Source organism: Schistocerca cancellata, chromosome 2 (assembly GCF_023864275.1).
Source record: "Schistocerca cancellata isolate TAMUIC-IGC-003103 chromosome 2, iqSchCanc2.1, whole genome shotgun sequence".
Lineage (NCBI taxonomy): Eukaryota > Metazoa > Arthropoda > Insecta > Orthoptera > Acrididae > Schistocerca > Schistocerca cancellata.
The window spans coordinates 999,396,757-999,422,729 of NC_064627.1; positions in this window are offsets into that span (position 1 = coordinate 999,396,757).

Consider the following 25,973-nt stretch of genomic DNA (forward strand, 5'->3'; position numbering starts at 1 on the left):
CTAATCTTCAGCGTTCTTCTGTAGCACCACATTTCGAAAGCTTCTATTCTTTTCTTGTCTAAACTATTTATCGTCCATGTTTCACTTCCATACATGGCTACACTCCATACAAATACTTTCAGAAAAGACTTCATGACAATTAAATCTATATTCGATGTTAACAAATCTCTCTTCTTCAGAAACGCTTTCCTTGTCATTGCCAGTCTACATTTTATATCCTCTCTACTTCGACCATCATCAGTTAATTTGCTCCCCAAATAGCAAAACTCCTTTACCACTTTAAGTGTCTCATTTCCAAATCTAATTCCTCAGCATCACCCGGCTTAATTCTACTGCATTCCATTATCCCCGTCTTGCTTTTCGTGATGTTCTTCTTATATCCTCCTTTGAAGACACTGTCCATTCCATTCAATTGCTCTTCCAAGTCCTTTGCTGTCTCTGACAGAATTACAGTGTCATCGGCGAACCTTGAAGTTTTTATCTCTTCTCCATGGATTTTAATAACGACTCCGAATTTTTCTTTTGTTTCCTTTAATGCTTGCTCAATATGCAGATTGAATAACATCGGAGACACGCTACAACCCAGTCTCACTCCCTTCCCAACCACTGCTCCCCTTTCATGCCCCTCGACTCTTACAACTGCCATCTGGTTTCTGTACAAATTGTAAATAGCCTTTCGCTCCCTGTAATTTACCCCTGCCACCTTCAGAACATTGTCGAAAACTCTTTCTAAGTCCACAAATGTTAGAAACCAAGGTTTGCCTTTCATTTATCTTTCTTCGAAGATAATTCGTAAGGTCAGTATTGCCTCACGTAATCCAAAATTTCAATGGAATCCTACTGATCTTCTTCGAGGTCGGCTTCTACCAGTTTTTCCATTCGTCTGTAAATAATTCGTGTTAGTATTTTGCAGCTGTGACTTATTAAACCGATAGTTCGGTAATTTTGAAGTCTGTCAACACCTGATTTCTTTGGGATTGGAATTATTATATTCTTCTTGAAGTATGAGGGTATTTCGCCTGTCTCATACATCTTGCTCACCAGATGGTAGAGTTTTGTCAGGACTGGCTCTCCCAAGGCCGTCAGTAGTTGTAATGGAATGTTGTCTACTCCTGGGGCCTTGTTTCGGCTTAGGTCTTTCAGTGATCTATCTGACTCTTCACGCAGTATCGTATCTCCCATTTCATCTTCATCTACATCCTCTTCCATTTCCATATTATTGTCCTCAAGTACATTGCCCTTGTATAGACCCTCGACATACTCAAATGGTTCAAATGGCACTGAGCACTATGGGACTTAACTACTGTGGTCATCAGTCCCCTAGAACTTAGAACTACTTAAACCTAACTAACCTAAGGACATCACACACATCCATGCCCGAGGCAGGATTCGATCCTGCGACCGTAACAGTCGCGCGGTTCCGGACTGCGCGCCTAGAACCGCTAGACCACCGCGGCCGGCTCGATATACTCCTTCCACCTTTCTGCTTTCCCTTCTTTGCTTAGAGCTGGGTTTCCATCTGAGCTCTTGATATTCATACAAGTGGTCCTCTTCTCTCCAAATGTCTCTTTAATTCTCCTGTAGGCAGTATCTATCTTAGCCCTACTGAAATAAGCCTCTACATCCTTACATTTGTCCTCTGGCCATCCCTGCTTAGCCATTTCGCACTTCCTGTCGATCTCATTTTTGAGATGTTTGTATTCCTTTTTGCCAGCTTCAATTACTGCATTTTTATGTTTTCTCTTTTCATCAATTAAATTCAATATTTCTTCTGTTATCCGAGGATTTCTACTAGCCCTCGTCTTTTTACCTGCTTGATCCTTTGCTGCCTTCACTACTTCATCCCTCAGAGCTACCCATTCTTCATCTAATGTACTTCTTTCCCCCCATTTCTATCAATTGTTCCCTTATGCTCCCCCTGAAACTGTGTACATCCTCTGGTTCTGTCAGTTTATGGAGGTCCCATCTGTGTAAATTCCCAACTTTTTGCAGTTTCTTTAGTTTTAATATACAGTTTACAACCAATAGATTGTGGTCAGAGTCCACATCTGCCCCTGGAAATGTGTTACAATTTAAAATCTGGTGCCTAAATCTCTGTCTTACCATTATATAATCTATCTGATACCTTCTAGTATTTCCAGGATTCTTCCATGTATACAACCTTCTTTTATGATTGTGTGTGAAATCTTATGGGACTTAACTGCTAAGGTTATCAGTCCCTAAGCTTACACACTACTTAACGTAAATTATCCTAAGGACAAAAACACACACCCATGCCCGAGGGAGGACTCGAACCTCCGCCGGGACCAACCGCACAGTCCATAACTGCTCGGCTAATCCTGCGCGGCCTTCCTCTGTCATTTCTTACCCTCAATCCATATTCACCTACTATGTTTCTTTCTCTCCCTTTTTCTGATATCGAATTCCAGTCACCCATGACTATAAAATTTTCTTCTCCCTTCACTACCTGAATAATTTCTTTTATCTCATGATACATTTCATCAATTTCTTCGTCATCTGCAGAGCTACTTGGCATATAAACTTGTACTACTGTAGTAGGCTCGGGCGTCGTGTCTATCTTGGCCACAATAGTGCTTTCACTATGCTGTTTGTAGTAGCTTACCCGCACTCCTATTTTGTTTTATTCATTATTAAACCTACTCCTGCATTTCCCCTATTTGATTTTGTATTTATAACCCTGTATTCACCTGACCAAAAGTCTTGTTCCTCCTGCCGCCGAACTTTACTAATTCCCACTATATCTAACTTTAACCTATCCATTTCCTTGTTTAAATATTCTAACTTATCTGCCCGATTAAGGGATCTGACATTCCACTCTCCGATCCGTAGAACGCCAGTTTTCTTTCTCCTGATAACGACGTCCTCTTGAGTAGTCCCCGCCCGGAGATCGGAATGGGGGACTACTTTACCTCAGGAACATTTTACCCGAGAGGACGCCATCATCATTTAACCATACAGTAAAGCTGCATGCCCTCGGGAAAAATTACGGCTGTAGTTTCCCCTTGCTTTCAGCCGTTGGTCGTAACTTATAGAGTACAAATACACCTTTGTAGTTCCGGTGAGGTAGTGATACATTCAAGGTAATGATTTATTCCTAATGTTTAGTTAGAGGAAGAAAAAAAAACGAAGTCTGTGGCGGAAACTGTACATATTCAGCAACTGGATATACTTACATCGGAAGGTCAAGGAAGACCGAAAGACACAAGTAGTAGATGGACACAGTATAGTCGAGAATTAGATTAATATATTGGAAGACTGACAGCTGCTGATGTACATGTTATATGCTATGGTAATTGCCCCGCAATGACAATTGAGGTGACGGGGAAGATGCCTCTGCTGGGAATTACGAACATGCAGACAGTTATCGTCTAACCAGGTGAGCACCAGAACGAGGATGTGCGAGCCGAGGCTGACATACAGCAGCTGTTACAGCTATCTGGGTTCCTATGGCTTCAGCGCAGCTGATGTGACTTCACTGTCTGTAGAGAATTTGAGTTTGGCTTCCGTCACGCTTAAATATGAACTGTAGACACTCAAGGAAAACGAGTGGTATGCCTCAAACGTGGATCCTCATCATGCAGAAGCAAGAATGTCTTAGAGATATGTACAACTCACTCAGCTATATGATTACAGGTCTTAGTGGTGTCTAACAGTGGGTCCACTGTCAGTGACAACACTGTGTGCCTGTCTATAAATAAAGGAGATGCCAGCTGAGAACACTCCGATGACTAAGGAAAACGTAAATGGTGCAGCCACTACAATTAGGTGTCGTGGCATTAAGGAATGGCCGTGTGTTGCTCCTTTATTGTTCCCCAGGTTAAACCAAGGCGAGTAAGAAGCGCTGTCTGTCAAATTGTACTAAGATAACGCGCTCAATTTATGCCTTGCCCGTACTTCTTATGTCTGGTCAGTTCCCACTAGCTATGCAGAAGTATCGTCAGAATCCGTGTGCTGAGGGACGGGCAGATGACACGTTAATGCTGTGCATGGCTCCTGCTTAGCATCAGGACAGTTCCTGTGGTGTCATCGTTTCTGATGGCCACTCGTGAGACACTACTCGTGCGCTGGCCGTTATAAGCCCACCAACGTGAACGTCAGTGTCTGCAGACTCCGAGAAGTGGCGTCAGCGTAGCAGTGTAAGTAAATCAGTCCGTGAGGCTTTAAAGCGATTGGATATACTATATTAAAAGAAATTCGTAATTTTTAATGCGAGAAGATCGTGGGCAGTGACCTAATTTATGATCAGGAACTCTGCGAGGATACTCAACATATAGAAATTCATAGGTATGATATTTCATGCAGAATCAGTGATAAAAAGAGTGGAAGAGGATATAATTATGCATTACGAATGAAACAAACGCAACACTGGTTTAATGTTCGACAGTATTTATTATTTGTCGCACGAACCGGTTTTCCGCTGTTACGTCATCACCAGGTACAAAGATAAGTATGTGGTGCAGTGCAAATTTGTTGGACCAATGTTTTTAAACTAGTGCATACTCAGAAAATCTCCATTTCCAGAGATGAAAAGCATCAATGTTAGAATTAGGAAAAAAAACCAAGAGGGATTATTTCAGTGTAAATGCGATATAAGATTATGTAACTAAAATAAAATATGTCGACTATTAGCAAATTACAACAACTGCACCTAGAAGAAAATTAATGAACAATAAACTTTTGTGACATATTCCAAAGATGTAGCTTAACGAAATGATCTTGTCTTTAATAGTTCCTAGATTATAAACGGGATAAGAAATAACAGTGATATTAAGCGATAGGGTGAAACAGTTTTGTTGAATAAGTTTACATTGCATTTACACTGAAGTAATCCCTCGTGTTTTATTTCTAATTCTAACCTTATATTTTTCATCTTTGGAAACTGATGTACCCTGTACACGCACTGGTTTGAAATCTTTGATCCAATAAAATTTCACTGCACCACATACTTGTCTTTGTACCCGATGACGGCGTAACAGCACAAAACCGGCTCGTGTAACAAACAATAAATATTATAAAATATTACACCAGTACTGAGCGTATTTTTCATAATGTATAAAATATTCTACCAAGAACCGACGGAACATCAGTCAATGCTTATAATTACGCATTTGCGTGTTTTGATGGCGCATTAAAAATCTTTCATATTAAATGTACGTCACAAAAACTCAGCACCATGCGACCTATAAGAATTGACAAAGAATGATGATGAGCAAGGAAGAGCACCTCGTTGGTGCAAAGAAAGCTTTGAAACTTGTAAACTAATGCATATCTCTTTTTCATTTCAGCCTATGTAACTTATACGGAGGTAAGAGTTTTGGATGTACGCACGATAGTTCGTAAAACGATGTACTTGCCGTTTTCTCTGATATCGATTACCACTTAAAACTACAGTGGTGTCTTAGCATGGCTGGACTATTCTGAATGATACCTTTCATATTTCCTCTGAGTCTTTCAGGTTCGGGGTGGCCAAGCGGTTCTAGGCGCTGCAGTCTGGAACCGTGCGACCGCTACGGTCGCAGGTTCGAATCCTGCCTCGGACATGGATGTGTGTGATGTCCTTAGGTTAATTAGGTTTAAGTAGTTCTAAGTTCTATGGGACTGATGACCTCACATGTTAAGTACCATAGTGCTCAGGTTGTGGTGCTTCATCAAAATCTGTCCTACAACAAATCGCGTCACCTCCAATAAAACATTTTAGCTCTCGATAGCTGTCTCCACCATCGTCCCCAGGAGTGATTTTAAGTAAAGGTAGAGAGTTATCTCGGAGGAAGTGTGTTACCTTAATGAGGTATAAGAGTCAAGGAAGGAAGGCAAGAAAATATGTAATTACAGGAAAGAAAAATTGATCGTAAGAGTTCTTTAGATAATAGCAGTATTAGTTAAAAGTGTCAGTCTCAAATTTTGCCAGAAACTAAAGGTACTTCCTATTCACATACAACTAATATCTAAGGGTTAATGTAATTGTTTTATTAATTATCTGTTTAAGTTAGGGGAAGTAGGTTAGCAGTTATTTTAAGTTTATTGAATTCTGTCAGTTTTAGTGCATGTGTTGTTCTGACCATGAGATAGTTTAAGTAGTCTGTAAGTCTAGAGGCCGATGACTTCAGTAGTTTGGTCCCTTAGGACTTCACACACATTTGAACATTTGGAGGCAGTTATGCTTGCGCCGTCGTAGGGTAGGACGTGTTTCCTCATCTCCGCCGGAGTGTTTCGAGTGATAGGACTTCGTTGTTTACATGGTACGTTGTCACTTTTGTGAGAGGTTATTCGTCGCCGAGTTGTGTTTGGGTTAGTTTAAGTGTGCCTTTCGTAGCGATACGACCACTTCGTTGTCAACATGTCATCCAAGCTTGTCCCACACAAAAGTACTGTTACTTTTGCCTTTCACAAGTCCAAGCGTAACGTGCAGCCACGTCCCCTCGAATTCATTATTGGCTTATTTCCTCCACCGCACATGATCCGATCAATAGACTACCAAGGTGCGGGGAATCAGACTTTACATAAACACTACGCACAGCTGTATGCAGTGGCTGACAGCGTGGGTATCCCTTTCCATGCTAGTTATGCGACCATCGGTGAGATGATTACGCCTGACCAGAACGTTGTGATTTTAGCGGATTTTAAGTAGGATGAGTTGCCTGATCTTGTTGTTAATTCTTCCTACCATAGATCCTCTTGTACCGATGGCCATCCAAAGAATTTACATTTTTGGAATTTGTTAGGTTCTACTGTTACTTCCATTTTAATCGATATTTGGCAGGGAAGAGTAGTTTCACCGTGCGTAAAGGTGGGGAAAATTCTCCTCACTCCAGAACAAATGGCTCTGAGCGCTATGGGACTTAACATCTGGCGCCATCAGTCCCCTGGAGCTTAGAACTACTTAAACCTAACTAACCTAAGGACATCACACACATCCATGCCCGAGGCAGGATTGGAACCTGCGACCGTAGCAGCCCTGCGGTTCCAGACTGTAGCGCCTAGAACCGATCGGCCACTGCGACCGGCGTGTCGTTCTCCCTAACCTGTACAAGAACATGGCAGCGTCAGAGGTGGCCAATGAATAGCTGACACTTACGGCCGTTATCTGCCGAGGAGTGCATCAATGCAGTCGACTCCGGTCAGGTTTATAGCTCTCACTGGTGAACTTCACACTTAGGCCTCAAGCCGATTATGCGGTAGTCCTCCTTCGTCGAACTGAGGAAGTCCCCTTGTTAAAAGGGATAATATATGGTTTCTGTCGTACTTCAGATGTCCGCTTATAAGAAGACAAATTCCTCAATCTACGCGTCATCGAAGACGCTGTCCCTCATGGGCACGTTTCGTGGATCTGCGCACATCCTTGTGCGCTGTCGTCGATCGTTGCCCAGTGAAGGTGAAATTCAGGGTGCTGTACTGCAACGTGAACGACGCTCACTTACCATTTTGCAGAAGGTATGAATGTTGAATAGCTATATTGTGTGTAAGTCATATCGCGCAGATGTGCCCCTCTCAAAAATGGCAGCGAAGAAATCGCGGCAACTGTTCTGCCGATAAGTATGGAAAAGCCCGTATATTTCAACCATTTTAATAAATTCTTACCAAGCCGCTCCCAGAAGAACGCTTGTCTCTCTAAAATATCACGTGCAAAGCGTGTGCAGTGTATGTCCGACAGACGATAATATGACCGCTGAATTGCGTACTATCACGTCACATCTTGTAAGCGTACTGTCATATCGCTGGATTGGTTGCGGATTATCTTTGCGGGCAGCCGCGTCTGCAGCGTTGAGCATGGGACACGGAATTGTTACGTTGTGTTATATGTAGCTCTGCATGTAAGAAGCATTGTTATTATGGAAGTTCAAGTGTTGCTGAAAGTGCTATTACAGTAAAGCGATGGAATATGGAAGTGATTCAGAGGAAAGTGCGTAATGATGTAATTAAAAGTGAGCAGTGCCGCCAATAACGTATTCATGTATCCTCTCGTTGCGTGTCGCACCGTTCATCAATCATCCGCGCCGTGTTCGGTCTCCCAGAATGAACTAATGTGAATCAGTAATACTGTTTACCACAAAAGAGATCATTTAAGTGCCAGTGTCCTGTAGCAAGCGTGAGAACGTGCGTTCGGTCATCGCGTTCCGCGTCATCAACAATCAACTTCGCCGCGGAGGTTACGCGCTCGTTCGTACAATTGAGAACTGTGAACTTTAAATTTAACTTTGTGAATAGTGTTAAAATTTATTACTAGTGTCAAGGAGGACTGGTACCAAATATCTGTGTATGCCTGACGAGCTTAAAAACTTTCGTCTGATCATTCGGCTTCCGCATCATCAACAATCACCCGCGTCGTGTCGGCTACGCGTACGCTCATCAGAGCGGTATTGTGGACTGGTAATCATCCATTAATTGGGATAAACACTTATGAATTAGAATGTAAACAGTGCAACCTGCGATTTTCTTTTATCATCTCAGAATATAGTTGTTCATACCAGACGCAGCACAGTGCTATGGTTTAACGTTGAGTGGCTCCCCTAAACCCACTTGCATGTTTCGATAGATAATTTCAGGCAAGCCAGCAGCAGTGTGGAGCAGAACAGTACGACCGCCGTGGGATTCTCAGGTACGTTGTGTGGACAGGGTGCACGGACGAAACGACAACCAATTTAAGGGATCACCCGCCATTTGTACTGCAGGGCATGATACAATTTCTTCTCTCTCGTACGTCGTAGATCGCATTCATTTCAAATTCCGTCTTGTTCGGGAATTTTATATTATAGTAGGCTATTTGGTGGACGACGTATTGAGATGGCAACTGTTCACGATATAATACTGCTTGCTCGCAGGGTTGAGGAGGTCTGCCCCAATTCTATTGACCTGTTATCATCGCCTGTTCGCTAGAAGTTTGTATGGACCAATAGTAGTCTCCCGATTTACACGATGGACGTGGCTTTATCTTGGTACAGAGTCATCAGTGACGTATTGTTTGTCGTTTAGCTGCTCGTTGTTACAGTTCCACCCGTGTTTTTTTTTTTTTTTAAGCGATGGCCGTGGTAGCAGTGCATTACAAGCTGGATGGGCAACTAGTATATTCCGTCTGCGTTTTTCCTCATCTTTAAATTGTCAGACCAAAAATGGAAAAAACCCGCCAAAGTAGTTGCCTATTAATCGAGAAATCGCGGGCTCGAATCTTGGTGTCTTGGTGAAACCACGGATTTTTCAGTCTTCGGAAAAAAGTGGCAAAACGTGTGCCTGTGCGGGAAGAGAGTTTTTTTAAAAAAAGGGAAAAAACGAATGGCTAGAAACTGATAGATTCTTGGATCGAATCCTGGCTGGGTAACTCTCTTCACTCTGCCTTTTGACCTAGCATCCACCTCTCAATATTCTGAAGATCCAAACGTGAAGACAGTTCCACTTTACTAATTTCAGCTGCCCTCATATTAACAGTCGCAATTCTCACGCTCATTTCACTGCGAATTCTTCGAATAAGGGGCAGTGAACTATTCAGCTTTGAAGTGTTGGAATAAGTACGATCACCAAGCGAGGTGGCGCAGTGGTTAGACACTGGACTCGCGTTCGGGAGGACGACGGTTCAATCCCGCGTCCGGCCATCCTGATTCAGGTTTTCCGTGATTTCCCTAAATCGCTCCAGGCAAATGCCGCGATGGTTCCTTTGAAAGGGCATGGCAGACTTCCTTCCTCGTCCTTCCCTAATCCAATGAGACCGATGACCTCGCAGTCTGCTCTCCTTCCCCAAACAACCCAACCCCAACCCAATAAGTATGATTACTAACGAAAAGGTAACCCAACAATTCCCAACAATTAAATATTTTTAATCAGTAGTATCCCTATAATCGTCAGAGAACAACTGCACAGCGAAAAAATAATAAATCCAAAATACAGCTTGTTTCATTTTTTATGCTTCACGTCAAATCTTTTCGGAAAAACTTCTTCAGCAGCTACTCTTCGTTTGCGTGCAGTACTTTCTTTCAGCAGTGCAGTAGATAACTTTCAACTTTTTGCCTTCCTTGAATCAGACGTAAATGTGGACCAGATTCTGTACGTGGCACGGCGAAGAGGTCTGCCATAAAGAGTCCACGACAAAGAATTTCGACAGTGAGTCTCAAAAGTGTATCACAGAGCGTACGAAGCTTCAGACGAAGTGTGCTGTAACGCGATCTACGCAGGACATCTTGAGTATTTTTCATTTTTGCCACCTAAGCCAGCCTTCGGAATATACTGAATCATTCACATGCACGCATACACCCATAATTCACATACAGCATTCACATTTTGGTTGTAAACTTACTTACATCACGATTGCCGTGGGACGTTACTCCAAACGCAAATTCTACATGGAACACGCAACAGTCATGTCCCCAGACAACTTTCCCGCCATGCACTACTTACATCGCGTTAGCCGTGTGAAAGTGATATTCGCTTACTTAACGTTCTCTGAGTAATTTTATTCGTAACTCACAAACAAAATGCGCTACGCCAGTCAATCCGTCTGGCCGTACATGGTGCCAGCCTTGCGAAGCTAGGACTGGTTGCTAGTTATGTCTAATTTCTCAATAGGAAGTTGCTTGTTGCTGACCCAAGTTCCTAGAAGGAGATTTTATGTCATAATTCTCCCATTACATAAATAATACTCTGAACTACTGTAGCGCCGCGAGAGGATCTTATTCCAGTTTATCATCGGGTCATCCCGAATTTAACTTGACCACAGCTCCGCGTTAATTTGTATCTGTTCACTTGTATTGCCCATCTGGTGCGCGAATCAGGTTTCGTTAAATTTCAGTTAAATCAGTGGGGTAGGATTAAATTACATTACATGTAGCCACATAAATGAGGCACAACACGCATGCTCTTCCTAGATAAGCCAAATTGTCCTTATTAAGAGAAACGCAGTATTACTGAATTCAGTCTGTAATCCCTGTACCTCCTATAATTAACTTCAGCTTACTGGTAACAGCGCTAGCAGAATCCGACACTGTTGTTTCTGTGAACCGATCGCTCTTCAATCAGCGCGTGGATGTAGTTATCGCACAATAAATTTAGGGTAGATTCTAATTTTTTTCCTCAAAATGGTTCAAATTGCTCTCAGCACTGTTGGACTTAACATCTCAGGTCATCAGTCCCTTAGAACTTAGAACTACTTAAACCTAACTAACCTAAGGACATCACACACATCCATACCCGAGGCAGGATTCGAACCCGCGACCATAGCGTTTGCGCGGTTCCAGACTGAAGTACCTAGAACCGCTCGGCCAAAGTGGCCAGCTTTCCTCAAAATATATAAAACATAGTTCCATTAATTTATTGTGTGAGGACATGTGCATACAGGCAACGAGAGAGATAATTAGTTTATAAATGTCGTAATTAACTTTTACCTTGAAACAATCTTGATTTTCCTAATTTCCTTGCTAAGCGAAGATGTAATACACATTTCATATTTATTGGCACTGGATCTTATAGCAATAATGCATAGGTAGAATACTCACTAGGATCATCAAGTCACTCCTTGTTGAAATTGGTTCGTAGTAAATTGAATTCGTAAACCTGTTTGGAAATATACCATATGAGGAAATCAGCTTCGATGTTGTACCTTAAGATGACGTCTGTGAACTAAGACTACCCAGGTGAATAGCGTACTCTTTGTTATTTTTCCTGTGTGTTTTTTTGGAAACGTTTGTCGTCATCATTCAAACATTTTAACATATTTTACTCGCAGATTCTTTAAGACCCTCATGAAATTTTAACCTGCCATCCATTCCATCACTGAAAGTCATCATAGCATCACAAATTCTTATTTGCCCTATTCTTATTGGAAAACGTCCTGTTTTTTTACATCTATTACAATTTTTGGAACGGAATCAGTCATTAGCATTTTGAAGGAATCCACTCACATAGATTTTATTTCCTGTAACCTAAAATTTGAATTACAAATCACATTTCCACTATTTTTTGTACTTTAGGTACAACTGAAGTAGGTTTTCATTTTTTTTCTTCGAAGAACGTGGTTGCGATTATTAGCATTCCTTGTATAGAACAATGTATGTCTTCATGATAGCCTGGCCTTTGGTTTTGTACTCGTATCGATGCAATTGACAGATCATGATGTCGATGGGTGTTCCATTGTGTTTCGTCCGCTAAAAAGTGTAACTGTTTACAAATACGTTTGAACAGATTACAGCTTCTTGCCTTTATTTACTTATATTGTTTATCTACATCTACATCTACATGGACACTCTGTGAATCATATTTAAGTGCCTAGCAGAGGGTTCATCGAATCACCTTCACAGTTCTCTATTATTCCAATCTCGTATAGCGCGCGGAAAGAACGAACACATATATCTTTCCGTACGAGCTCAGATTTCCCTTATTTTATCGTGGTGATCGTTTCTCCCTATGTAGGTCGATGTCTACAAAATATTTTCGCATTCGGAGGATAAAGTTTGTGATTGGAATTTTGTGAGAAGATTCCGTCGCAACGAAAAACGCTTTTCTTTTAATGATGTCCAGCCTAAATCCTGTACCATTTCTGTGACTCTCTCTCCCATATTTCGCGATAATACAAAACGTGCTGCCTGTCTTTGAACTTTTTCGATGCACTCCATCAGTCCTATCTATTAAGGATCCCACACTGCGTAGCAGTATTCCAAAAGAGGACGGACAAGCGTAGTGTAGGCAGTCTTCTTAGTAGATCTGTCACTTTCTAAGTGTGCCGCCAATAAAATGGAGCCTTTGGTTAGCCTTTCCCACAACATTTTCTAAGTGTTCCTCCCAATTTAAGTTGCTCGTAATTAAAATACCTAGTTATTTAGTTGAATTTACGGCGTTTAAATGAGACTGATTTATCGTGTAACCGAAGTCAACGAATTCCTTTTAGCACTCATGTGGATGCCCTCACACTTTTCGTTATTTAGGGTCAACTGCCAATTTTCGCACCATTTATTGCTTTTAAATAGTTTTATTTATTTTATCAACAGAATCTTCCGTCAGTTCTTGATAGAACAACATTATAATAATAAATGAAAAGCACCAGTTTGCTTTTGTTCTACAATATTACTTTTATTGATAACCGCTTTTCGGCTTACAAGGCCATCTTCAGACATTTACTGTCTGAAGATGGCCTTGTAAGCCGAAACCCGGTTATCAATAAAAGTAATAATGTAGAACAAAAGCAAACTGGTGCGTTTCATTTATTATTTTATTTATCTCTTCTTATAATATTAGATTTCTAATGGAGGGGGGGATGTGTGGGGTAGGACAAAGGCCAGATTCGGTACTTGACTGGCCCTACATTATTTGCTGGCAGCTAGAGGCTTTCATTTCTCCAGGTTATTCCTGTTTCTGAAAGTGCTGACTTCCACTTTCATTCAGTTTCTGTCAAATTGTAAAATCATTCGTGGCCATAAGTGATTTAGCGAGTTACTCGTAGTTCACTGTTCAAGGAAACGACAGGCTATACCATTTCTAATAATTCAAAACGCAATAAAGCACTCGTGTTCAGACAGAAATTCATAGTCTTCAATTCCTTTTACCTATTTTATTATTGATTTTTCAAATTGTATAGTAAAGGAATCCAAGGCCACCGACAGATAATAACCAACTAATGATAATGTGTTTAATTTATAAATATGGGGACGATCTAGTAAGCAGTGACGGTAGAATCAATGAGCATGAATAAAAAATTTTTGACTCTAAAAATTGGGCTCATTTGTCACTTAGAATACTAAGTTCTGTAGACGAGACATATTCGTGATAATATTTAGGAAATAAATTCTCTTATTTCTCTCAGAAGAAATCGACACGGAAATGCATTGGAAGTTTTGATTGTGGAAACTGTTATTATAGACTATTGAGAGATAAGTTTAAGTTACACTGAATACCATGCGAGACGGAACACAATTTGTTAAGGACGACGGTATGAGTCCTCATTCTTTAGACTACACCACGTGAGTTGATGTAATGTGTGTAGCATATACTTTTTCATATTGGATATAATTAAGAAAAACTTTTGACGTCTTCCACTAATACTGTTGTGGTCTTCAGTTCGAAGAATGGTTTGATGCGGCTCTCCATACTGCTCTAACCTCATCCAGCCTTTTCATGGTCATATAACTATTGCAACCTACATCCATTTCGATCTGCTTGTTGTATTTATCCCATAGTATCTCTCCAAAAATTTTACACCCTAAAATACCCATTTCCGAATAAACTGTTGCTTCATTCCTCATGACGTACGCAGCAGACTTTAAAGTCATTTCAGTCACAGCCCGGATACACCATACAGAAAAAATAAGACCGTTTTAACTGAATTCCTTTATTTATAGGCCCGACTGGTTTCGCAGACTTTTAGTTGTCCTATCAACCGATCTCTTCTTTTAGTCAAGTTATGCCATAAATGAATTTTTCCCTAACTCGACTAATTATCTTCTCATTACTTACTCGATCTGTTCATGTAATCTTCAGCCATGTTCAGTAGTACCACATTTCAAAATGCACTGTTCTGTTATTGTCTGAACTGCTTATTACCGTTCATATCTGTATTAGGTCACACTCCAGACAAAATGTTTTCAGTAAAGACTTCTAACACTTACCTTAATGTTCGATGGTACCAGATACCTGTTATCCGAAAATGTTTTTCGTTCATTACTACTGGCTATGCATCATTTTCTAATCTAATTCCTTCTGCGTCGCCTTTCTTTACTGTTGCTGACGTTCACTTTATAACGGCTTTTCAAGATGGTAAGCATTGTTTTCAACTGTTATTTCAGGCCCTTATTAGTCTCAGACAGAATTACAACGGTAAGACTGTTCAGATGTGATCTTGGTTTCGTATACAGTGTTCATTGTACAAACTGAATAACATCGAGAAGAGGCGACAACGCTGTCTTATTCCCTCTTCAACCGCTGCTTCCCTTTCATGTCCTTTGAGACTTACGTCTGGTATCCATGCGAACTGTAAACAACCTTTGTTCCCTGTGTTTTATATCTGTTACCTTCAGAATTTCGAAGAGTGTATGCCAAGAGGTTTCAAAAGCGTTACGTTAACCAACAAAAAATTAAGAACATAGCTTGCCTTTGTTTAGTATATCATTCTTGCGACGTTGAAGGCAATACTTAAGAGAGCAGAATCTCTTGCGATTCTACACATCGGTCTTATAGATAGATTTTAGACAGCGTCGCTGCCACACACTCGTGTTTTAAAAGAAACAATCCAACGAAAATTTTGTATGAAGATCGCATGCGTTAAATTTAGCCATACGCTATATATATATATATATATATATATAGGGTGTTTCAAAAATGACCGGTATATTTGAAACGGTAATAAAAACTAAACGAGCAGCGATAGAAATATACCGTTTGTTGCAATATGCTTGGGACAACAGTACATTTTCAGGCAGACAAACTTTCGAAATTACAGTAGTTACAATTGTCAACAACAGATGGCGCTGCGGTCTGGGAAACTCTATAGTACGATATTTTCCACATATCCACCATGCGTAGCAATAATATGGCGTAGTCTCTGAATGAAATTACCCGAAACCTTTGACAACGTGTCTGGCGGAATGGCTTCACATGCAGATGAGATGTACTGCTTCAGCTGTTCAATTGTTTCTGGATTCTGGCGGTACACCTGGTCTTTCAAGTGTCCCCACAGAAAGAAGTCACAGGGGTTCATGTCTGGCGAATAGGGAGGCAAATCCTCGCCGCCTCCTGTATGTTTCGGATAGCCCAAAGCAATCACACTATCATCGAAATATTCATTCAGGAAATTAAAGACGTCGGCCGTGCGATGTGGCCGGGCACCATCTTGCATAAACCACGAGGTGTTCGCAGTGTCGTCTAAGGCAGTTTGTACCGCCACAAATTCACGAAGAATGTCCAGATAGCGTGATGCAGTAATCGTTTCGGATCTGAAAAATGGGCCAATGATTCCTTTGGAAGAAATGGCGGCCCAGACCAGTACTTTTTGAGGATGCAGGGACGATGGGACTGCAACATGGGGCTTTTCGGTTCCTCATATGCGCCAGTTCTGTTTATTGACGAAGCCGTCCAGGTAAAAATAAGCTTCGTCAGTAAACCAAATGCTGCCCACATGCATATCGCCGTCATCAATCCTGTGCACTATATCGTTAGCGAATGTCTCTCGTGCAGCAATGGTAGCGGCGCTGAGGGGTTGCCGCGTTTGAATTTTGTATGGATAGAGGTGTAAACTCTGGCGCATGAGACGATACGTGGACGTTGGCGTCATTTGTACCGCAGCTGCAACACGGCGAACGGAAACCCGAGGCCGCTGTATGATCACCTGCTGCACTAGCTGCGCGTTGCCCTCTGTGGTTGCCGTACGCGGTCGCCCTACCTTTCCAGCACGTTCATCCGTCACGTTCCCAGTCCGTTGAAATTTTTCAAACAGATCCTTTATTGTATCGCTTTTCAGTCCTTTGGTTACATTAAACCGCCGTTGAAAACTTCGTCTTGTTGCAACAACACTGTGTTCTAGGCGGTGGAATTCCTACACCAGAAAAATCCTCTGTTCTAAGGAATAAACCATGTTGTCCACAGCACACTTGCACGTTGTGAACAGCACACGCTTACAGCAGAAAGACGACGTACAGAATGGCGCACCCACAGACTGCGTTGTCTTCTATATCTTTCACATCACTTGCAGCGCCATCTGTTGTTGAAAATTGTAACTACTGTAATTTCGAAAGTTTGTCCGCCTGAAAATGTACTGTTGTCCCAAGCATATTGCAACAAACGGTGTATTTCTATCGCTGCTCGTTTAGTTTTTATTGCCGTTTCAAATATACCGGTCATTTTTGAAACACCCTGTATATAAACCATTTTGAATGACTGGGAAGATACTGCAATTGCTGTGACGAGGTAGAAGACTTTATCAGAATAATATAATGATGTCAACAACGGAAAGAAGCCACAGATGCACTACGTCTGCAGTTGAGGAGCATTCAGCTTCAAACCGCTCCTCGCAGCAGCGGACACGGTCACCTTGCTGTCGTACTACTTTGCGGCAGTGGACATAGAAGACTGACACTTGTCTAACAGCTCCACAGCAGACAGACCTTAAAGGAACTTCAGTTAACAGAATGATTTTTGTGTATACGATATTTTTGTAAGGAGTAAGTGTTATCATGAATGTTTATGATATGATTTTCCTGTACACTGAGGGGACAAAAGTCATGGAATAGCGATATATACATACGCAGTTGGTGATACTATCGCACATTCAAAGTAGAAAAGGGCAGTGCTTCGGGGTACCTGTCATTTGCATTTTTGATTATGGACACAAGTCGGGAATTAACAGATATTGAACGCGGAATGGTAGTTGAAGCTGGACACATGGGACATTCCAGTTCGGAGATCATTAGGGAATTCAATATTCTCAGATCCACGGCGTCATGAGTGTCCCTAAAATATTAAATTTCAAGCATTACGTCTCAACAAGGCAACGCAGTGGCCGACGGCCTTCACTTAACGACCAAGAGCAGCAGCGTTAGCATAGAATTGTCAGTACTCATAGACAAGATACACAGAGTGACAAAACGGCAGAAATCAATGTGGGACGTTCGACGAAAGTATTCGTTACGGCAGTGCTGCTAAAATTGGCGTTAATCGGCTACGGCAACAGAGGACAGACGCGAATGCTAACCACACGACATCGACTGCAGCCATCTGGTGACCACATTCGTCGGAGCCAAACGTTAGGTTAGTGGTGTTTAACGTCCCGTCGACAACGAGGTCATTAGAGACGGAGCGCAAGCTCGGGTTAGGGAAGGATGGGGAAGGAAATCGGCCGTGCCCTTTCAAAGGAACCATCCCGGCATTTGCCAGAAACGATTTAGGGAAATCCCGGAAAACCTAAATCAGGATGGCCGGAGACGGGATTGAACCGTCGTCCTCCCGAATGCGAGTCCAGTGTGCTAACCACTGCGCCACCTCGCTCGGTCGGAGCCAAACGATTGCAAAACCGTGGCCTGGTCAGATGAATCCCGATTTCAGTTGGAAACAGCTGGTGGCAGGCTTCTTGTGTGGTGCACATCCCACGAAGCAAAGCACCCAAGTTGTCATCAAGGCACTGCACGAGCTATTGGTAGCTCCTTAATGGTGTGGTCCGTATTTACATGAAATGGACTGGGTCCTATGATTCAACTGAATCAATATTGACTGGAAATGGTTTTGTTTGGCTACTGGACACGGTTTTTATGGCCATTCCTGGACCTAGTGCACCTAAACAACGACGAAATATTTATCGATGACTATCCGCCGTGTTACCTGGCCACAGTTGTTTACGGTTGGTTTGGAGAACACTGCACAACTCGAGCGAATGATTTGGCTACCCGGATCGCCCATTGAACGTTTGCGGGACGTATTCTAGAGATCAGTTCGTGCACAGTATACGGCACCGGTAACACTATGGATGGCTGTAGACGCAGCATGGTTCAGTATTTCCGCCGGGGACTTCTAATGAATTGTTGAGTCCTTGCTATGTCGAGTTGATACACTGCCAAGTAACAGGTTCACCGACACAATAACAGGAGGAATCCCATGACTTTTATATGGAGTGGTTATAATTAAACTGACGATACTTGGGCCATTGCAGACGTAAAGCTACAGTATTTATCGTACAGGTACTCAACTTTACAGAAATGATATTCAGACTGCGAGCTGCCGGATTTGCGTTGTTACTGGTGTCAGCACCATGGCTTGCCGCTATGCGCCGTTACTGGTACCACGACATAGGGTCATACGGTTACTTCGTAATGCATTTGGAGAAAACCAAATCATTGGCCGATGGTCCAAACTGGGTGGCCACTAAAATCACGATGTTCGAACTGGTGTGATTTTTGAGTGTGGGGTTACTTTAAAGACAGGGTTTATCAGCGGGACACTAACACACGTCGGAGGCTGAAGATGAGCCTAAAGTGAGGGGTAGCAAACATCCAACCAGAGATATTCCGGGCAGAAGCTCATCAGCATCTTGTGCTGTTCCAGGCTGTCGCTACGGTCGCAGGTTCGAATCCTGCCTCTGGCATGGATGTGTGTGATGTCCTTAGGTTAGTTAGGTTTAGGTAGTTCTACGTTCTAGGGGACTGATGACCTCTGTAGTTAAGTCCCGTAGTGCTCAGAGCAATTCGAACCGTTTGAACGAGGCTGTTGGGAATGCAGATGGTAGTGGCACTGAACAAAGTTTGTAACATGGAACGTAAACATGGCAGCAATTACACAAACGTTACCCTCCCATGTGAAAATTAAAATGTGTTTCTTTCAATGGCTTGTTCGTTATTTCTTCTCCGAGTGGTCTCAAAAATGTTTCCACAAAATATCGTTGTTCTATGATCACTCATTTTTCGTTGGGGCCGAAGTACAGAACGATTAATTATAATCTCCCCGTACATCATGATAATCTCGCCATTCCGATTAGTGGATGGAATACTTACGAATTCTGTGAGAAATTTATATAATAAAAGGCAACCCTCTAACTAACTGACTGACTCATCATCGTCCAGCAAAACCGCTAAGGACAGAAACTTCAAATTTTGAAGATGGTTTGATCTTATACTGTAGGTATCGTTTAAAAAGGGTTTTTTTGAAATTCCATCCCTAAATGTCTGAACTGGGTGAAGAAGGTTTTTTTTTAAGAAAATGTCGCTATTAAGACAATCCTGAAGCTAGATCTACAGAAACTGGTATTTTGGTTCTCGGGCAGAAGAAAAAGAGTCAACATTTTTAGAAATTTAACCCTAGGGGATGTGAATTGGTGGGTGAAGGCTTTTTCTCGAAAATATATCATTATTAAAGAACTACTAAAGTGACATGTATGAACACTGGTATTTTCCTTCTCGGTTACAACTAAAATAATTTGCTTCAATGTTTTGGGAAATTGAACCCCTAAGGAGGTGAAATAGGGGATGAGATTTTTTATGAAAATATTTTGTTATGTTATGAGAGCCGTTTTAAAGCTAAATATAGGAACGTTTAAATTTGGCTTCTCAGAAATAAAAGATACGTATGAACTATTTTTGGAAATTCAACCACTATGTGGTGAAACAGGTGATGAAATTTTGTGGAAATATTTCATTCTGCAAGCTAAATGTATGAAAATTTGTATTTGACTACTCTGTTAATTGGAAATTCAACCCCTAAGGGGATGAAATACGGGGGTGAAACTTTTTATGAAAATATTTCTTTGGGAAGGCATTTTTAAAACTAAATCTTAGAAAATTGTTGTTTGGCTTCTCCATTACAGATGAAAAATACGTGTTTCACTGTTTTTGAAAATTCAACCCCCAAGGGGATGAAATAGGGTCAGACTGATTCATTGAATCATCTCCGTCCAACCCAAACCGCTAAGGATACAAACTTGAAGTTTGGAGAAGGTGTGTATTGATTTAACAAAGGATTGTCGGAAAATACACTCCTAATTGTGTGAAATAGGGGATGAAAGGCTTTTTGAAGGTACGTTCCTATTAACGGATTTTTGAAGCTAGAGCTACGAGACCAGGTTTTTCGTTTGTCAGTCATAAAATAAAAAAGAATGTGTTTCAGAATTTTTTGGAAATTGACCCACTAATGAGGCAAAGTAGTATGTGAAACGTTTTTTGAAACTAAATAGTTATTGAAGAACTTCTATAGGATTTTAAGGCTACATCGATGACAACTGGTATTTGACTTCTCAGTTACAAATTAAAGAATACGTGTTCGAGTGTTTCTGGAAATTCAGTCCGTAATGGAGTGCTATATCGGATGAAAATTTTCAACAAAATACTTCGTCGCAATAAAATAATTTTAAATCTACATTTATGAAAGCTGGTTTTCATTTCTCGGTTAGATGTAAAGAAATATTTATTAGGAGATGGAAGTTGCTATGAAAATATCTCCTCAAGGACGCTAAAGGCATGATTAATAAAATCTTTGGATTCTAGCCACCGGAATTGTTTTTTGGTCAGAAGTGCATTCGGAAAATACTATGCTTATATGACCTCAATTAGCGTGAAAAGCTTAGAAGGTGCTGCAGTTTATGAACGACGTAAAAATTCGATTAAATAAAATAAAATATCTCTGCAGGCCATACAGTTTACAAGAGCGAAGCAGCGGGCGCTAAGCCAGTTTGTCATATGCGGTAGATGGGCGTGTAAAAACAAAATACCTTTGAAACAGAGATGAAAACAATCAAAGAGCGTGCGGTATATTAGCGAATAAAATTTTGAAATAACGGACGTCATTGGTACATCAAATTAAATGGAACGAATCGCTTTAAACAGCCAACGAAGAGTGAGAAACCTTTGCACACAACGGGAGCAATATGAAATGTCTGCTGACAAAGTAAAAATGTGAATATTAATTTATCAGCTCTGTTTTCATTATCTGAAATAGAACGCAATAAAATTGTCATGCCGAGAATTGTTAATATGTATCCAACGTAGGTCCATCGCTTCATACCAGATCTGAAACACCAAATAAATCACTTTGTGTAAGCCTATGGCATTGCCAGAGAATAGATGACGTCGATATTACCTGCCACTTTTATGGCATTCGAAACTGATTCTTCGTATTATTTTGCAAAAAATAGACTAAAAGCTGCTGGGTACTACGTTAGCTAAAGGGATGTCGGAGTTTGCTCGTATATTGCAGTGTCCATCGCGGTACTTTGCAACACGGAAAAATGTTTCGGAACAAGATCGGATCCGCGACCAGGACTGATGAGCTTGTAAGGTGAACCGATCAGTCTGAGTCTGTTCTTCGGTTTCCCACCCTCGTTTAGGAAAATACTAGGCTGCTGCCCATCTCCCAGCTAAGAAAATAAGATACACAAGTAGAGTTTACACAGTTCACGACTTCTCTCTCTGACATACCTCACGACTCTGGAGACGGAACGGGAGTCCAGTAGCAAAGATAAATGAAATTACATTGCCAAATCATGATTAGATCGCACCTCTTAATAGAAGAGATTAACGGTAAATAGAAGTATAACAAATAGTATACCTCAGGAACAGGCATTTATTTCAAAAGTAATGAAAAACTTATTTCAGCAGAACAGTGTTTATGACCTCATAATTGGCTTGAAAATGAGGTAAATGAGAGAGCTGAACAACGACACTATAGAATAACCGAGCCACTCGTCTTATAACAGGAATTACAGTTATTCCAACATCTGAACAAATCGATTCCTGGTTAAAATTTAGTATAATGACAGTGTCTCATATTATGCAGAAGACAAAAAACGGTTCTGAAGTACGGAAAGAATCACCCTCGTTAGATGATTAGTCAAGGAAGATTTTACCAGCTACGAAATAACACTAAGGACAATGATGTAAAAATCTTCTACGTTGATGTCCTCTGTATTAGATGTTACTGACGATGGGTTACACACCCTGAAACATGGTTGGCTTCCTGTCGGCTGAACGTGAGCGTTGGCTTCCGCGGCCGTTGTCCCAGTCAATAAAATCCCTCTGAGTGTGTAAAAATTCCGTAGTTTCGGCCACTATTGCCAGTGGACTTAGCATTCCGCAGTTACAGCAAAAAGAAAAAAAAACGCACCTTGGGGATTGCCACTTGTAATAGCGGCCGAAACGCCAGAAGCTTTATACTATGAGAATGCGGTCACAGACTCAGCAGAATTTTATTGACTGTGGCTCTCAGTTATTTAATCACTACCGCCTATCAATCTGAAATTAAACTGAAATAAAATTTGCCTTGCACCAACTTTTTCAGATCATTTGTACCAGCACTTTAGGTACATCTGCTTAAACCAAGAGGAAGAACGAACCCATTACTCAGCCTGTAACACCTATTTTGTATCTGTATCGATATTTCTATGTCAATTTGTAGTGATGCTTTCGTAGGGTCTTGTATCTATGACTATTACGGAAATTCTTTGACAACGTATACAAATGACCGATCATGCTTAAATTACGCATGTGGACTTAAATAATTAATGGAATGAGTGTTATATACTGTACTGCGAATGACTTGGTCCATAGTTAGGGAGCGTAGGTTTGAATGTAAAAGATGTGGGGAAGCCCCGGAGCAACGGGCGTATCCTGGCAGAGTGGGAAAGGTGTGGTTGGCGCTCAAGTCGCAACGCGTCTTTTGTGACGGGCACGGAGTCCGGACTTACAGTAATGTGGTTAACATCTCACTAGAAATATCGGATCATTGTGGCTCATATTTTTGGAATTTTGAGGCCAGAAGAGCTTAAGGGCAATATTTATAGGCCCCGGATGCTGCATTTGGTGATACAATTATAATGGAATGGGTTTTGGCCCCATAAAAATGTAATTAAGACGCCAAGAAGACCAGTAATAGGGCGAGGCCGACAATACTGCCATGACTGCATCACCGACATGGTAACAGCCGCTACCATTACGCCAGCAGTAGCACTAGCCTACCACTAAATTGTTTATATTTGGCACTCAGATGGACCAGGTACTTGCGAAATTTGGTTGATTTTAATAATAATTGTGGCTTTGCCAGAAACTCCATCTTACACCCGTGAATGTCCCAAATCACAAACCTGGACAGGAATGCTATCCTAGTGAATTTATGAAAAATAATTTATACCCTCAGCTGCCGACAGGTGTTGTTGATATACCTCGATGGGGACAGCTGTAAATGTGTAACCTGACCTTAACTCGAACCCCGGATCTCCTGCTTACGTGAAAGACGCTCTATCCATCTGCGCCACCGAGGACACAGATGAATGGCGCGAATGAAGGGTCTTATCCCTTGTACGCTTCCCGTGAGACCCACATTGCCAACTGTCCACAATCTACATACGTAATGTATCTAATAGGTATTTGCCCATCCATTCATTACTCGCGCACACTAAGGTGACGATTCCCGTAAGAGTTTGGGCAACCTGTGCGCGTTGGCACAGACGGAGGTCAATGGCTGGGTAGCCTTTAAATATATATATATGAAGATAGTAACGGTTCTCGAAAGAACAGACACCATTGATGACCATGCAGCTTCTCTAGAATAAATGATAATAAATTGAAACCCTCAGCTGCCGACAGGTGTTATTGATACACCTCGATGGGGACAGCTGAAAATATGTGCCCCGACCGGGACTCGAACCCGGGATCTCCTGCTTACATGACAGTGAATTTAATTCCGAGTATCCTAATTTATTATGGAAAGACTTATTTGGCAGCTATGAAAATACACGTAATTGCTTTCTAATGTGTGGAGCTATGGTGATTAAAGTTCAGTTTTATAGTTTGAGAAATACTCCACTTCCATTGCAATTTTACGTAAACAGTTTGCCTTACTTCTAAAGCTGTCTGAAAATAGTAAATTTAACCTGAAATGAAAAAGATTATTAATTGTTGCATCTATGTACTACTATCAGAATTACGATGTCTTATCAGGGCTCATTTCATGAGACAGTTTTTGAACTCGAATTTAGTGTTCTGTTGGCAGTTTCACAGGTTACAAGACTGCTTATCGTATCACACTTTTTATTTAGAGAGTTATAGTTTTCTGTGCTTCACATAATTAATAATGAAGCAAAGCAAAGGCTCCTTTAGAGCTACTGTACTTAGATTTGCATTTTGTTTAATTGCTTCAAACCGAGTTTAAGAAAGAAATATGTACTGTGCTAGCTATTCTAATGCAAAGGCATGGAGGACCTGAACCAAGCAATGAAGTTATAGAGACACCCTGATTTAAATCTGAATCATTTTATGCTTTCCCTTATTTAGCATTGCTACTAGTTTAATGTGTGCCGGTGACTGGTTCTGTAAAGTGGTGCATCTAGCTCATTTAAGGTACGTGTTGTTGAGAGGCATATGTTAGTGTCAGCTATCTAATTGGCCATTTGTTTGTCTGACTTCCAAGTTAGCAGTACATTTATCTGCAAGGTTAAATTACTGTGTTGTAGTGTGAACGGGTGTAAAGCAAGAGCGTCAAAAAAGGTTAGGTTAGCCTTAGCACTGCCTTCTGCTTTATTACATTGCTTGACACAAAAATGCCTAATTAGGCTGGCGACCTATATTAATACAACTTGCTTTTGTGCTGGGAGAACGTCTGTTAACTGACCCACTTGTTTACTGTTAGTTATACTCTGCTGGAGTGTTTCGGAAACGAACCTCAGTTTCATTGTTCCGTTCCCATTAGGTTATCTTACGTTCACAACATTAAAAAATTCCTCGGAGAGGTATAACGTTAGCATCGACTGTCGATAAGGCGACAGGTGTTACCGTTAAAAGCTGTGCAACACAATATCGAACAACATGCATCTGACGGTAACAGGGGCGCGGGACTTCATTTCGACACGGACCTACCTTCCGATACATCTTCTTTCAATTCCAGCAGCGTAGTCTCGACCTGTTAAACCCAGCTACCCTTATCCATGATGCAGCTGCAGATAAACTGCCCTACACCTGAGCACCTAAGTGAACCTAGCATAACAACGCTTGGAAAGGCGTCAGTACACCTTTACAGGAAGAACATACTAGTCTTGTGTTATCAACAATATTATCGAGACGCTTTGTACAGACGCTTTTTGTACAGAAATTACAGCACTTATTCAAAGTTGACTGTCAGCAACTCGTGTTGTAGCGGCTAGCGTTGCTGCCGCTGGATCATGGGGTCCCGGGTACGATTCCCAGCTGGGTTGTGGATTTACTCTGCCCAGGGACTGGGTGTTTTTGTTTTCCTCATCATTTTCTCATCGTTAGTGATAGTGGCTGAACTGGACTGTATGAAAAAAATGGACTGTGTAGAAATAGGGACTTTGTACGGGTGCTGATGACTGTGCTGTTGACCGCCCCACAAGCCAAACATCGTCCTCATCATCATCACCGAAGTTGACGACAGGACTCATCAGAACCCAGGAAGCTTGAGCAACTGAAACTATTTACGAATGGCAACACAGGTCCGCCATACCGAATTTACACAACCGGCCATTAAAATTGGTACACCAAGAAGAAATTTAGATGATA